The sequence below is a fragment of the Hydra vulgaris genome, chromosome 13 (assembly GCF_038396675.1).
Source record: "Hydra vulgaris chromosome 13, alternate assembly HydraT2T_AEP".
NCBI classification, from domain to species: Eukaryota; Metazoa; Cnidaria; class Hydrozoa; order Anthoathecata; family Hydridae; genus Hydra; species Hydra vulgaris.
In genome coordinates, this window is record NC_088932.1 from 40,568,312 (window position 1) to 40,586,044 (window position 17,733).

At 32.2% G+C, this 17,733-nt stretch overlaps 1 protein-coding gene across 2 annotated transcripts in view; it reads right to left on the reverse strand.

Moving 5' to 3' along the window:
- The window catches only part of LOC105843244 (atrial natriuretic peptide receptor 2), a 92,581-nt gene that overhangs the window by 61,952 nt on the left and 12,896 nt on the right, over positions 1-17,733 (reverse strand). The gene's annotated exons all lie outside the window — the stretch shown is intronic.

Sequence of the window (17,733 nt, forward strand, 5' to 3'; positions counted from 1 at the left end):
TAAATATATATATATATACATATATATATATATATATATATATATATATATATATATATATATATATTAATATATATATTAACAAAAAACTTCTCTGGGCTCAAATTCTTTTTGTATGACTGCACCTCGAATTTAGAATGGTTTATCTATGAACACACAAAACTCAACCTCTTTAGAAACATTTAAAAATATGTATATATATATATATATATATATATATATATATATATATATATATATATATATATATATATATATATATACATATACATATATACAGTAAATTCCTGTCAACTCAAACCTCCAAGGAACCAAGAAAAATGGTTTGACTAAGCAAATGTTTAACTTAAGCAAAGTAAAACAATTGCTCTTGCTTTCAAAGGACTAAAGAAAACAGTTCTAGATAACAAAAGTTCCAGTAACACAGTATTCAAATCACTGGGAATTTACTGTGTGTGTGTATATATATATATATATATATATATATATATATATATATATATATATATATATATATATATATATATATATATATATATATATATATATATATATATATATACATATATATATACATATATATATATATATAAATATATATGTATATACATATCTATATATATATATATATATATATATATATATATATATATATATATATATATATATATATATATATATATATATATATATATATATATATATATATATATATAACAAAAAACTTCTCTGGGCTCAAATTCTTTTTGTATGACTGCACCTCGAATTTAGAATGGTTTATCTATGAACACACAAAACTCAACCTCTTTAGAAACATTTAAAAAAAGACCAAAATATGAACTTTTTATAAACGCTTTTTCAAACTCATAGCCAACTTGTTTTAGTGCTTCTGAATTACTTCATCACTATTGTGATTGTTGTAAATAATGGCACTTTTATCTCTAATTATTATTATTATTATATATATATATATATATATATATTTTTTTTTTTTTTTTTTTTTTTTTTTTTTTTTAAACATCTTCGCTTCCAACAAGGCTGCAAGCAGCCACTGATTAAAGTTGGAAGTTACTGTAAGAGAAAAGATGAAGATTGTAGAGCAAGATAACGATTGACGGACGATTTAAAAGATTGCAAATTATACGAATCAGGAAAGCATGATGAAGGAAGCGAATTCCAAAGAGCTGATGTTCGAGGAAAAAAACTAGACGAATAAGCGTTTTTGGAGCACTTAGGAACAGTCACAGAAAAAGGATGACACTTAATTGAATGACGAGTAACACGAGAATAAATTTTAGTAGATGGCACAAGAGACGCTAGCTCTTTAGAGCAGTGTCCATTATAGTATTTGTAGAAAAGAGAAAGAGAAGCAACATTTCGACGATGTGATAATGGTTGAAGGTTGGCTGCAAGAGCAGGTCCAACTATGTTTACAATGCGTTTTTGCACCTTGTCTAAAAGAGAAAGGGCATCATTAGAAGATCCGCCCCAGACATGGCAACAGTATTCCGTACAAGGCCGGATTTGAGATTTATAGAGATAGAGAATAGAATCCAGAGTAAGAAAGTGGCGAGCTCGATAAAGAGATGCAACCTTAGCAGATGCTAATTTTGCAACCGATTTGATATATGGTTTCCAAGAAAGATTGGAAGTAAGAGTTAATCCTAGAAGATGAAGAGTAGGTGACTCATCGAGTACATCACCGTTCATAAATATAGGAAGATCTAAATTATTGCGATAACGATTGGCTGAAAAAAATTGAGTTTTATCTGAATTAAAGTTCACCAGCCACTGTGAGCCCCATGCTGTAGCAGAAGTGAGATCCTTTTCAAGCTCAAATGCCCCCTCCAAGCAATCAGAGGGTGTTGGTTTCTTATCACGACAAGAATAAATGGTAGTATCATCAGCAAACAATGCCACCTTAGATGTGAGAATATCTGGAAGATCGTTAATGTAAATTAAAAAGAGTATAGGGCCAAGAATAGAACCTTGAGGAACCCCTGAAGTTACAGAATAAGAAGAAGAGTGTTGTCCATCGAGGACAACTTTTATGCTACGATTGGAAAGGAAGGATTCAATGATCTTAAAGATGTTGCCGGATACACCATAAGAAGAAAGCTTATGGAGAAGACCAGCATGCCAAACTTTATCAAACGCTTTTGAAATGTCAAGAGCGATGGCCTTAACCTCTCCACCTTCATCTAATGCACGATAAAACCTGTCAGTTATTACTGTTAGCAAATCAGCTGTAGAACGAGAAGATCGAAATCTATATTGATGGTCAGAAAGTAAGTTATTTGATTCAAGATGAGAGATTAAGTGTTTGTTAATTAAAGATTCAAAAACCTTGCTTATGATAGGAAGAAGACTTATGGGACGGTAGTTAGACGAATCAGATCGCTCTCCAGAATTTTTGAAGATAGGGATAACAGATGCGGCTTTCCAGCAGGCTGGAAAACAAGACTCTGATAAGCACTTGTTGAATAGTTTTGAGAGTATAGACGACAGCTCCGGAGAACACTTCTGCAAGACAATAACAGGTATGTTGTCTGGGCCACAAGCTGTAGAAGAGTCTAGGCAGGAAATCACTTTAGATACAGAAGCTGGAGTGATATGAATGTCAAGCAATGGATCAACCTGTTTGTTGGCAATATCAGGTAGAACGCAACTAGTGGAATCAAGAGATGATATTGATGAAAAGTTTTTAGCAAACAGTTCGGCTTTGTCTTTAGGTGAGGTGACAAAGTCTGAACCATATAAGAGAGGTGGAATTATAGATTTGCCCTTATTATTGATATTATTAAAGATTTTCCAGAAGTCACGAGAGCCTAATTTTTGAGATGAGATACGAGATTTCATGACCTGAGAATAGCGGGTTTTGGCGTCAGACAAAACCTTTTTACAGTTGTTTCTAGCAGTAATAAACAGATGTCTGTTTTCTGGAGAATTGTTTTGCTGATAAATATGGAAGTAACGGTTTCGATTGGCAATCGCAGCAGCACAGTGTGAGGAAAACCATGGAGGAGAGTGAGGCTTGACCTGGAATCGTCGAGAGGGAATAAAAGATTCCATGCCAGCCTGAATCCACGAAGTTATGTAAGAAGCACATTAGTCGACAGGAAGTTGAAAGATTTCTACCCAAGGGCCATCACGAAGAAAATCACGGAAAGAATCCCAGTCAGCTTTACTGTAGTTGAAAGAGGTTCGGTAATAGGGGGATTCAGGTGATGAAGAAGAATGAGATATTAGTTTTAGAGAGATCAAACTGTGATCAGAAGAACCTAAGGGTGAATGCGGAGAAACTGAGCACTGACTAGGATCAGAGACAAGACATAAGTCGAGTAGAGAAGGTAAATGATTAGGGTTGTCAGGAAAGCGAGTTGGAAAGTTGACTATTTGAGTTAGGGATTGAGAAAGGCAAAAGTTGTGTGCTTTAATGCCTGCAGAGTCACTGACACTAGAGCCAAGCCATTCAGAGTGGTGAGCATTAAAGTCACCGACAACAACTATATTAGCTGATGGATAAAGAGAGAGGGCTTGGTCAATATGATCAGAAATAACATCAAAAAGAGTGCAGTCTTGAGATGAAGGAGAGCGATATAGAACAAAGAGAAAGGCAATAGAGTGAAGTGGTGCTAAACGAAAGCACATGAAAGAATAGTCTGTGGATTCAAACCTAGTTTCACGACAAACAGGTGAATTCTTACGAATGTAAATGCCCAGGCCAAGCATGTGACTATTGGAGTCTTTACGAATCAGAGGAAGATAACCATCAACACTAAGATCACAAGATGAGACAGCCGAACTCAAATTAGTCTCACAAAGAGCAAGTAGGTCTGGTGAACTTTGCAAGAGATAAGACTCAACAGAAGAAAAGTTACTTCGAAGACCACGAATATTAGTGAATGATAGGTTTAGAGAACTTGGTGATGATGATGGTTTTTTGTGTTTTATAGTTTTTGGTACTTTATTCATTTTTAAATTAGATTGAAGAACTTGACTCAAAGTATAGATAGTACTCAGAACACCGTTTAATAGCCCAAGCAATTGCCTCATTACTACTAATAAACCCTAAGCCGTAACAAAGGGCTCCAAATGTGGCCTCCGCAATGCACACCAAAAGTACAAACAGGGACACCATCCATGCGCAACATGGCACTGTTAGTACTTTGATATTTTTCAGCTGTTGATGGAATCAGCCTCTCTGAGAGCTACCACAGAGTTCGGGAAACCTGACTACCAGCCGGCCTCAGAACCATAAAACTGAGTTTTAGAGCTGTACCCTCATAAGGAGATAATAGAATGAGTTGCTTAGTCATAAAAACAGTGACACAAGCATGCCCATGCATTGAGTCAAGAAGATCCAGCATTCAACATCCTAAACTATATATATATATAACTAAAATATATATATATATATATATATATATATATATTTATATATATATATATGTATGTATGTAAAAAGAAACAATAGTATTAGGCTTAGTAATAACAGAATCTTTGGCTAGAGTTTTTCAAATAGAACACATGCCACCATTCGGGGCTATATGGCACACTCATCATTTTATTGAACTCAAATATAGTATGAACTTCAAAGAGATTTGCCTCGTACTCACAAAAATGATGTATGATTGAAATAATCAGATTTAGAAATTTACTTTTGTGGTATTAATTGGAATCAAAAATTAACAGGACTAAATGCTGATGAGAATTATCTCAAAGTTTTATTATTATATAATATAGGATGCAATCAATTTATTCCAAAAACCAATATGAAGAGTAGAAAGTAAAAAAAAAGAAACACCGTAGATGACTTTAGAATTATTAAAAGAAGTATGATTAAAAAGAAAATTATGGTATGTCACAACAAAAGGTTTCAAGATAATTAAATGATTAGTCATTATAAATTATTATTTGAAAAATGAAAAGTAAAAGAATTTGTCAAAGAGTATGTAGAAAATTGATCAAAATATGCAAAGAAAAGCCCGAAATTATTTATGAATACATGAACGAAAAAAACAAAAGTAAAAGACAGGATCAAAGTTATCAAAAAAACAATGGTGCTATCACCACAGATTAGACTCAACTAGTAAACAAACTAAATGAATTTTTTAGCTCATTGTTTGTGTAAGAAAATATTTTGAGCTTACCAAAACGTTAATACAACTCTTTAATCAACTGCCCTACGCCTATATTTGACAATCTTAATATAGAAGCAAAACTATGCAAACTATAGTGTTATTAATCAAAAGGAATTGATAACATACATACAAGAGTCTTAAAAGAATGCTCTTAATGTTTAGCTGTACTGCTATCAATAGTATTCAACCACTTATTTGAAACGGGAGAATAGCCACATTGGTCAAGATTCCAAAACAACATTAAGGTTTTGTTCAAGTAAAGGTTATTTAAATAATTTGCTGGAGTCATTATATTTTATTACTCAAGCAATAGAAGAAAACAACTCTGTTGACATGTTTTTTTCAGATTTAACTAAAATATTTGACTGTTCCTTGACAAGGAACAGTCAAATGTTTTGGTAAAATCCAAAAAAACATGTCAAGAGGTGTTTTTTTTTATTGCTTGAGCAATGCCTAATTCCAAATGCCTCTAATTTAATAAACAACCTTTCACAAGGACCTTGTGAAAAATTATTTAATAAATTTGAGGCATTTGGAATTAGGCATAAATTACTAAACTAGCTCAAAGCATTTTTAAATAATTGAGAACAAAGAGTGGTAATGGGATGTAATATATCCAATAGGAAAAAAGTCATTAAAGGGATACTGTACTGGGGTTAAGGCTGTAAACGGGCACCCGGGCAAAATACTTTATACCAATCTTTAATTGGTTAAAAATTGATGAAATTTTATTATAACATTTTATTTATTTACAATAAACTTTTTGGTTTTTGCATTTAATCTGGTGGTTTTTTGCACGAATTTGGTGTGCTTTTTTATTTAATCTGGCGGTTTTTTGCAATTAATCTGGCGGTTTTTTGCAATTAATCTGGCGGTTTTTTGCAATTAATCTGGCGGTTTTTTGCAATTAATCTGACAGTTTTTTGCATTCAATCTGGCAGTTTTCTTTATCATCATGAATAGTTGTGCTTTTATTGCTTCATTTAATTTAACTTCCTTATATACAATTTAAGCCCGTTTTTCTTTAATTTTTCAAGACTCTAAAATGAAAAACGCACGAAGACAATCCACAGAAATTAATGCTGAAGTAAGAAATTAGATCATTATTCTTGTTAACGAAGGGAAAAGTGTAAAAGAAGTATCGGAACTCGTGCATAGAAGTGAAACTTCAATACGACGCCTGGTCCATCGATATATATCAACAGGTAATATCAATCCTGGTATTAGAGGTGGTTTTCGACAGTCAGATTGTACTGAGGAAGTAAGAAATAAGCTATACGAGTTAATTGGAGATAACAGAAACTATAATGTGCAAGAAATAAAAGTAGATTTGGGAATTGATGTTAATGTCCTTATGGCAATAATTAAAAAAATTAAATTAAACATATAAAATTTTAAGATCCGTTAATGAAAGACACAATACTGCAGAGGTAAAAGAAGAAAGAAAAACATGTTTCATGGTATTTAAACTTGACATTGCACCAACGTTACAAAAATATAATTTATATTGATGAAAACCACGGATACGGTCTTCAGGAACGACCCCAATTCAACGTGCATTGTCATCAAAAGGCCGAAACATAAACATGATATTAGCATTAAATTGTTTAACATAGTCCGTTAGCGTTCATCATTCATTATCAGATTTTTATGATAGTTATCTCTATGAAATTTGTTTTTTACCCCGATACTCGCCTTATCTAAATCCTTGAGGATTTAGATAAGGTGAGTATCGAGGTAAATCACAGAAAGGATAAATCCGATCGGAAATAACGATTTATTAGAAGGAATGAGGAAGGGTTGTGAGCACTTTACTGAACATGATCTTTCAAACTTCGTGAGACACTGCAAATCTTTTTTTACGCAATTTGTTAATGGAGATGATGTTAATAGAGAATAAAGTCTATTAATATCATTTCCATATAAATAAATTATGTCTGAAAAATTCATTTCTTTCTCATGATCCTTTATTGATTAAACACAGTGTAAAATCATTTAAGTTTGGTAAGTGATAACATATATATATATATATATATATATATATATATATATATATATATATATATATATATATATATATATATATATATATATATATATATATATATATGTATATATATATAATATAAATATTATTATTATTACTATTAGTATTATTATTATTATTACTCAATGCTATTGGATTATACTATTTGTTAAACATCTAAATTTATTTTTAACTGGAATATGTGGAATATTTTTTATTACTAATTATTTAAGCAATTCATAACATGCATTATGAAATTTAGATAAATTTTAAAACCACCAGGTTGAATGCAAAAAACCGTCAGATTAAATGGAAAAAAACTACCATATTAAATGCAAAAAATCACTAGATTAAATGAAAAAAATCACCAGATTCGTGCAAAAAACCACCAGATTAAATGCAAAAACCTGCACTGCGCGCATTTGAAAAAACTTCTTTTTACAAAATTTTTTACCAATTTTATCCATTTGTAACCAATAAAAGTTTTGTAAAAGCTAGTTGTTGTTCTTTCTTCTTAATGCTTTACTTTTAAAAATATATTAAGATTTAAAAACATTTTAAAACACTAATTTTATAGAAAAAAAGAAATGAGTAAAGTATCAAAAGTGTGGTCTTATGCAGACCGTAAGAACAGCGTGAAGAACATTGATAAGAACAGCGTGAAGTGCAAGCAATGTGAGGCGATTCTGACAGCGAAAGGTGGCAACACATGCACTATCCAACTCAATCTTACCGGAACACATCATATAGATATTGATGACATTGGCAGTTTGGGCTCACCAAACATTTTGTCTTTCTTTACAGCTTCGCGGTTTAAAATGACGAAATAAAGAGAACTAGTTTTCGATCAGAAAATAGCAGACTTCATTGCTCGTGATTCACACCCAATAAGTTTAGTTAAAGGTGATGGATTCCTTAGCTTGTTGAAATATACAGATCCAGACTATGTTGTTAAAGCTCGTTCGACTACCACAAAACTAATAAAGAAAAGATACAACAACGAGACGGTCAAGTCACTGAAACTGAAATTAGGCAAGGCACAGTTTGAAGATTTTACAACGGACATGTGAATTAGTAATCAAAACATTGCATATATGTGTGAATCTGCGCATTGGTTTAACACGGAATGGGAGCTGGAAATTGCAATCTTACAGACACGAGAATGACCTGAATGGGACACTGGAGAAAGCATCAGTATTCGTTTGCAGGATGCTACTGACGAGTGGCGAATTCCTGTTCAGAAAATCGCTGCTACAGTTCATGATAACGGCTCAAATATAAACCAAGCAATAGACTTTCTTGATGAATGGCCGGATCAGCGCTGTTTTGCTCACACGCTACAGTTAGCCATTGGAGCTGGTCTGAAATTTCCAGCGATTATGAATATGATTCGGGCTGCAAGGTTATTGGCCGCACAAACAAGTGAAGTACGTTAGCAATGTAGGAATTGCGTAACAAACAAGCAGCACTGAGATCTTAGGATGGTGAAAAAACATTGGAAGCTATCATAGGCTGCTCTACTCGATGGAATTCTACGTTCGACATGTTAGAGCGATTAGTGAAGTTACGTTGGGTAATTGGGGCCGTGCTGTCTGACCAAAATTTTACAACAACAAAAAAATGTGTCAACTCTACAAATGACGGATGAAAACTGGTTGCTTACGCAAGCCATTATACCCATTCTAAAACCAATAAAGCAGGTAACAACTATGCCATCTGGTCAGAAATATTCTTTGTTGTCATTAGTTTAACCACTGTTGTCTATTGTTCTGAAAAATGTTCGAGCAGCAAAAGCAGACGAATGCACTGCTGCAAATAATTGCAGAAATGTCATTGCGACTGAAATAACAAAGCGATATTATCCGGAAAAATTCAGTGTACTACCTGGACCAAGACCATCTGTATTAGATCCACGTTATAAGCTTTTAAAAGTTTTCGAAAACCCTATTCGAAATGAAACATACTCCGCCATTAGAGCTGAAATGAAAACTATTGTTATGCCAGTATTATAAGAAAATATAGAAGTAGTAGCAGAAGAACCGATGCCAAAGCAAGCACGGGATCATTTAGAACCGGACTTACCGTAGGAGAATATTTTTGATGAACTATCATTGCTGCGAACAACCAATAAAGGGTTTGGACATATGAATGAATTGGCGTCTTACTTTTCGGAAACGCCATAGATTGTCAACTGAAATATCTTAGAGTTTTGGCGAGATAACACCAAACGTTAGCCAAAGCCTTCTATTTTGGTTCGCTAGTACACGTGCATACCTGCATCTTCTGTGCCAGCAGAATGCACTTTTTCAACTGCTGGACATGTGGTCAATCGACGGCGTGCATCATTGGCACCCAAAACAGTAGACATTTTAGTTTTTCTTAACCGTAATTGGGAGTTGTGTAACCTGAACACTTAATGTGAAATAAAGTTTAGATTTAAGTAAAATTTTAAATGAGTGACATCATTGATTGAGACTATTTTATCGTTTTTTGTTTTTTATTTGTACAACTTTTATAAAAAATATTGTTTTTTAATGGGTACCCGCCCGTTTGTTCGACGGGTACCCGGGCAAGCATTTTTGCGATTTTTGAAAGCCTTTACTGGGGCCCTTTATTTTTGTATTATACATTAATGATTTAGGATATAAAATTTCAAATCAGTTTAAATTATATGCAGATGACACAAAACTGATTTTCAAATTTATGAGACAAGGAAAAATCTTTTTAAAGAGATCCAAATCATCTATTTAGATCTGTTATAGACAAAGAAATAACTCTTGAATTTCAACCTAGAAGTGTAAGACTATGCACATTAGAAAAAAAAAACTCTAGATACAATTATGAAATCATTGATATAGATATACTGTATCAGTCATTTCATAATTATCTGGTAACCCTAAGATACAGGTGTTCGAACAATTTTATCAAAAACAAAAATTGAAATTGATCTTGCCGTGATTAAATCAGAAGATTTAAAATGGGTACACCAAATTAAGATGACAATCCGTAATATAAGGATGTAAAACAAAAAAAAAAAGTTCAGAGGAGAGCAATTAGAGATCTAAGTGAACTAAGATACTAGGAAATACTTGATATTTAAAAATTACCATAATTAGAAGAGAGGCGCCATTGTGGCAACATTTTTTAGTTTTTTGACTTTTTTTACCGCTACTACTTTTATATACACTTATTTTAGAATTCCTTTGTGCGGAATCAATGTGCAAAGGAATTATGGCTTTGCATCATTGATGATTTTCAAATTGGAAATATAAAACAATAATAATTATCTGATTTTATTATTAGAATTAGAGAAATGCTATGTATTAGTTATTGCGATAGCATTGAGAAAGAATTTGAACAGTCAGTCTGGAGTTAATGGGGTAGACTCCGGATTGACTTGCCATTTGTTCCATAAAAAATTCATCAACTCTGGCAGGGATTGTAACTAGAATCTGAATGATTTACTCGGAATCAAAAATTTTACATCAAAGAACATCCAAGATCAAAAAAATATTTTTTTAAATTTAAATATTTAAGGTAACGGTAACAGTAGTCTGAGCACCGATCAATGTAAAATTTTTGGTACGTTGTTTTGAGACATATATAAAGTTTTTTATGGTTCCTGCAGAAAAATGACCTAAGAAATCCAAATCCGTTGGGAGCCAGACGCCATCTGTTGGGCATTTTACGGTAGCCACATTTTTGTCCAATATGGCGGCCAAAATTACAAATTCTCCTAAACGACTTGTAATCGTCATACAAAGCTATATAATGTCTTCAAACTTACATAAATAGTATGAAATATTACATTTCTATTTTTCTACATATATTGAAATCCAACATGGCCGCCAAAATAATTTAAAAAATTTAAAATGGCCGCCAAAAAAGTTGATTTTTAAATATATCCAACATATCTTATAATTTATATTTATCCTATAAATAAAAATGAAATTATATGTAAACAATAACAAACGAATGATATGCGTAACATGATATTATAAAACTGCAAATATAGCACAGAATATTTTATTGGCTTAAAGTCATAAATACCTTCACTTGTGTTGACTGAATTTCAGTTATGTCAAGTACATGGTGTACCAATAAGGCAAAAACGCCAGTGTCTTCTGACAACACAGTTATTGGCGAGTTTCCTAGCTTTGTTTCTTGAAGTAAGTGACAGATCATTGTCAGCTTCTTCGTGTGTTATTAACACATCTTGTTGCCCAACGCCTACTTCAATAGAATGAGGATTCAACCCAGTTATAACTACCCTTTCGTTCCTTTCAAATACAGTTTTACTCAGACGTTCGACTATCAGTTGAATGACTTGTTTTATGTTGTCGCTTACATTCAGAACAAATTCTTGTGGCGAATGCTGATGTAAAGCAAAAACACGACTGTATTCCTTGTCACGCGTTGATCTGCATGAAGACTTAATACTAAGATTAAAATACCGACCAAAGACAACATGCAAAATGTTGGTTCCAATAGCTCGACGCTTAATGCTTTTTACCACCGCTGTCACATAATCTGATACCTTAGCAGGTGGTGACGGCCAGACCACTGTCCATAGTAGAGCACAACCGTCAATAATGAGAACCTTGGACTGTATTGTATTTCTTGTACCACAGTCAACTTTCAGTTTGCTTTGAGAAACGATTTATTTCCCTTTCGCATTTCTCCACTACCATCAAAAAGTGAACCTGGTATGGGAGGCAACTCATAATCAAAAAGTGTTTCCAAAGAAAGTCCTTCTCTTGAAGAAGCCATATTGCAAGCATACCCATTACCTTTTGCGCAAGCATAAATAAAATCGGGTTGAAATATTTCTAATGTATCTCCAACTATTACTTTTTTCTTGGTCACTGCTATCATTGACTTTATCGATTTCTTTAAAGGGTTGTGAAACTCATCTGGCCAGCTATTCTTGTTGACCAGCCAATGAACAGTACCAATCAGAATCGAGTCATATTTGTTAATCGATGGATCATCAACAATTTGTATGGGAAATATGTTCACAAGACCTTTGTCAGAATGGTGAATCTTATCGAAAACATCTGTGCATTTATTTATTGCTTCCCTAATTCTATCCCAATCTTGTTCATCACTTTGCAAATATGATTTTGTTTCTCTTTGTGAGACATCGCTATGTTTTCTTTGAATGAATCATTCATTGATTCTAAGTTGTGTTTCAGCTGTCCAATAAATCTGAGTGATAATGCCTAGATAGACATTGTATTTTCATTAAGTGTTGAACCGTTGAAACCAGACGGTCCATGTCCATACCTCATATATATTGACTCAATGAAAAGGTCGGACCGAACGGCGTTCCATAGTCAATCTCGGTGGCGCAAACGTGCTCTCCATCCATAAATTTCTTATGTACTATTGGGTGGAGTTTCTGCATTGAGCGAAAGTAATAAAGACCATAACTGTGAAATTAAAATATATTTATTAACTTTTATTATTCACTATAATAGATATATATCAAAATTGTAATGGACGTTGCATAATGATACTCATTCAGTATTTTGAATCAAATAATAAGTGCATAATAATTTTATTTGTACCTTGCATAGTTGAAATGTGCGGATAAGAAAAAGTAGGGGATCATTTTTTCAACAACATATAGATGAAGAAGCCAATCAGCTTTTCTCTCAGCGCGAACAAACATCCTCATAATGAAAACATGTTTTATGAGACAGTCCACCCAGAGCTTTGTAGTTTTGCTGGTTTTACATAAATCTTCAAGAACTCCATTCATCATTCCGTTCACATCATGTTAAGACTAATAAATGCATCCTTCATGCTCAGCTTTATTATTGTTATTATTATTATTATTCAACATTCATGAATAAGATTATGAACAAAAAATGATAAAATAAGTGAACTGCTTATTGCAAAATGAATACAATTTTATACATTTACTTACAAAGTTAAATTGTTGAAAAATCTGTGATTGAATGTATTAAAGTTAAGCGTTACACCGTTATTATTTCTCTTATTATGTTTTATAAGAAAATTTTAATATTAAAATTTATAATTATGAATGTCATCAGTTTATTTGTAAATGTAAATAAGGTACAAGTTATTTAAATTTAAACCAGGTTATACAATGTTAACAAAGATTCATTATACGCATAATTGTCATTATAATACTATCTCTAATAAACCTAAAAGGAGTAGCAAGTAAGAAGGATTTTTGTATCATTTTGATTTAAATTATATTATATCAATTTTAATTTAAAATATAATTCTTACTACAAGATATTTTGGACATTAAAAATCAACTATTTTGGCGGCCATTTTGAACTTTTTTTAATTATTTTGGCGTCCATGTCGGATTTCAATATATGTAGAATAGATAGAAATGTAATCTTTCATACTATTTATGTAAGTTTGAAGACATTATATAGCTTTGTATGACGATTACAAGTCGATTTAAAAGAATTTGTAATTTTGGCCGCCATATTGGAAAAAAATGCGGCTACCGTAAAATGCCCAACAGATGGCGTCTGGCTCCCAATAGGTTTGGATTCCTCAGGTCATTTTCATTCAATTCATCAATTTTCATTCAATTCAATTCATCAATTTTCATTGATGTAGGAACCATCAAAAAACTTTTTTCTGTCTCAAAACGACGTACCGATACCAAATGCTCGGATTACAGTAATCGACCGTTTAAGAGAAATTCCGTATGACTGATATATCTTTAAGTTTGTTTGCCAATTAAATAGTCTTAATAGTTCTAATAACTTACTGTACTATCTTCTTGCATACTATTAAACAATTTTTTACAAAGTACAATTATTTCATGTTTAAGTAGCCGTTAATTTTAAAATGATTTGCGTTTTAATAGTAACTTTAATAGTAATCTAAAAAAACAAAAACTCAGTATTTGACCGTTCTTTGCTTTAGTATTTGACCATATGCTAAACGAGAGAAAAATGAAAGCCGTGATAAGTTTTTAACTTTAATTCAGTTAATATAACATCGCAAAGACACATCGTAATATTTTTAAGCGATGAAACACAAATACAATATTTTATTAAAAATGAAATGTTGAGTAAGCGTTCATTTTAAGTATGACCCACAAAACAGAAACACAACAATGACAAAATTTTAATTTTTACACATCTTTTTTTTATGTCAAGAAATACAAAATTTTATTACGTATGAAATGACGAATAAACGTTCATTTCCGGTATAAATATTTAAGTTTATCTTCCTTATCTGGCCAACGATAAGAAGAAAGTCCACTCTGAACCATCTCGTAGCCATTTGCCACAACTTGCACTACTTTATCCGAAAAACGACTCTCTTCATACCCTACAATTACAAAGTCATCCGTTTTCAGCGTAAATAAATATTCATCTGAGAAATATTTTTACCATTCAAAATCTTCAGCATCGCTCAGGAATAGAAATAGATCAGCCTGAATTAGACTCATATCGTTTCCTTTTCTTTAATTTTTGCTTTTTTTTTTTTTTTTTCTCATTCTCTTTCATTTTCTTTTCTTTCTTTCTTTCCTTTTCAGCTGCTATTTTTTGTTTCAGTATTTCTATTTCGTTTTTTTTTTCGATTTTCTTTTGGAAATACAATTGGCCAAGTTCCCCTGACACTATAGCGGGTATTCTTTCTTTTGGATTTTTCTTCTGTGGCTTTTTCTTGTCAACAACAGGGAGACAAAATCTATATTTTTTAAACGGAGATGATATTCTTGACTATCCAGTAATTACAGTATCTTCATTTCTTTCAACTATGGGAGATAGCACATGTAATGGCCCTATAATTACGGTATCTTCATTGAAATCAGCTATGGAAGACAGTATATTTAATGGTCCTGCAATTGTGGTATCGTCATTCCTTTCAGCTATGAAGACCACTACATGTGATAGTCCTGCGATTGCATTATCTTCATTGCCTTCAACTATGGGAAAAAGCCTTTAAAGTTTTAATTCAGTTTTCTTCCACAACAGGAAAAGTGATCTGTCAGAAGGATCCCTTTCCCAATTAATTGTAGATTGGTCAAGTAATTCCAATTTTTTTTCCCTATACTCTCATTCAAGAATTACAATCCCTGCTTAGCTTATTTCAAACGTGAATGTATGTCGTCATTTAACACAGCATTATGCACAGTAATGTTATTTTTATTTCCTGGAACCCTCAATACGGTTGGGTCCCAGGAATCCACACTCGCAGAAACCGTTGGCCAACACAGAATGAATAACATGCTTGTCTATTATTTCTTTAAGCAGTTTACCAAAATCTTTTTTCTTCAAAATGAGGTCATTGAAATGGTTGCTGCGCCACTCATGAACATGTTGCTTTCGATTCTCTTTTAATTTTCAAAACACTGCAACATCCATAAGTTGTAAAATGTGCGTAGCATTATGATATAAAGCCACCAAAAGAATCCCATTTTGTATACTTGCTTGCATACTTAAATTGTCCATCGACAGATAAAATAAAAGTTAGTGTTATATTATTTACTTTAACCCAAGGGGGAAAGAAGTTTGCCAAGAATTCATAAAATAACTCCGACTGCATGCAACTGGAATTACTTTTTCCTATTGCCCAACTGGAAGGAAAGTTTAGCGTTATTTCCATAGGCAGCCGCTTATATTTGTAGATCACTAATGGCGTTACAGCACTGCCTTTGCAGTGACAGTAATCAGTACTGTGAGAGACTTTCTCTCATCTGAATTAACTTGTTGATATATTGTCTTTTCTCCTTGTTTGCAAGGATTTTAGTTCCTTTCAGGTTAACAAAAAAGGCAATCTCACCGCAATTAAAAAGCCGTGAGTGGTCTATTAGGACTTGTAAAATATCTTTTTTTTTTAAGTATTCATTAACTTCTGTGAACCACGGTAAAATATTTTCCAGTATCACTGATGCACGGGAAACTGCTAAGTTTTGGCTTATATGTTTAAATATACTTTCATTTCTTCTTAAAAATCCGTGGATCTATGTCCTCTTAGGTCGATTGTTAGTAAATCGTTTGTCTCTACTAAGGTCAATCACCAACCGTTGTACACTATCTTGAAGTTGTTTTACAGTTACAGGGAATTCTGCTTCGGTCATTTTTAGGAATCAATTAACAAGAACTATTTCCTCTTTATAGCTTTGGACGTTTAGGGACTTTGAGGTCCCATTTTTCTTTCAATGGGTGACTTGCCTTCCAATTTATATTTTAGAGTAATTCTTGGTTCACCATGTTTTTTAGCTGCTGCCTGGACTGATGTATTATCATTTCTTACATCTTGGATCGCTTCCTTCATCGTTTTTTCTGAGTATTTTCGAAATTGACCTTTTATGGCAGGCATAATGAATCTAAAACAACACAAAAAAAATGGATTCAGAAGTTGACATGTTAAGAATATAAAAACAAGTGTAGTTTCCTAAAAAAACATGAAACATGCATGTTACGATGAGTTAAGATAAACAAAGGAATAACTTAGTAATTGACCACCCCTGGTCAATTACTAAATTATTTAAATTTTTTGATCCAATATATGACCACCCCCATAACTGACTACAGATGGCAGTAAACAGATAATAAATAACTTTTAAATTTTATTAAACATGCCAATTTTAAAATAAAACCATGTTATCTGAAAATAAGTAGTACTTACCTTTTAAAATTAACTTTATTTGCAGCTTCTCCTTAGCTAATTGTGGAAGAAAATTTAAAAAAATAGACTACAGAATAGCACATTAACATTGAATGTAAGCCATCTTTGTTCAAAGCTGTCAAATGGTTGCCTCGTTTCCGAATGTACAACCAAATGGTAGGAGAGCATTTTCCCTCTGTTTTTTAAAAAGTTATTCTATAGTAGGGCTTAGTTTAACAATTTTTTTCCTAAATGGTCAATTACTGACACATGGTCAATTACTGATACCGTTAACTTATAATTTTTCATAGACTCAATTTAGAAGCTCAAAAAAATGCATGTGGCCTTGATACAAAAAAATTTACAAATAATTTTAGTTTGAATAATATATTTATTTTTTTTTAAAGAATTTTCTTTTTGCATAACCATTGTAACAATGTTTAAGTTGGTTTCATTAAGGTAACTATTAAAAAAAACAGGTGTCAAAGAAATCAATCGCTGTTTAATTAGACACTTCAACATCTGAGTGTGTAAAATCGATAATCAATAAAACACGGCTAAAGAAAAAAGATCTGAGGTTTTATGCCGACAAGCTAGTTTGAGGTGTATTTTCAATGATATAATAATATAACTAGATGCGTGATTCGCAGCTTTTAGCGTATATCTTGGTGAAGCCAAAGTCCGCCATTTTGCAGTACGGCAAAAACATAAGACGCGAATATAAAAACATAGAGAATTATATATCTAAATAATAATTAGTCCTGAAATTTTGATTTATTTTTTATTATTTTGATAAATTAAATTTGATTTGATTAATTAAACATCTATAGAAAATTAACTTTTACTTTATTTTCAATGTATATATAACGGGTGATGCAGAAGTTATCGGACAAATCCTAATTTCATTATTTGAGCATAATAATTAGTTTTTGTGGTTTTATGCGTAGG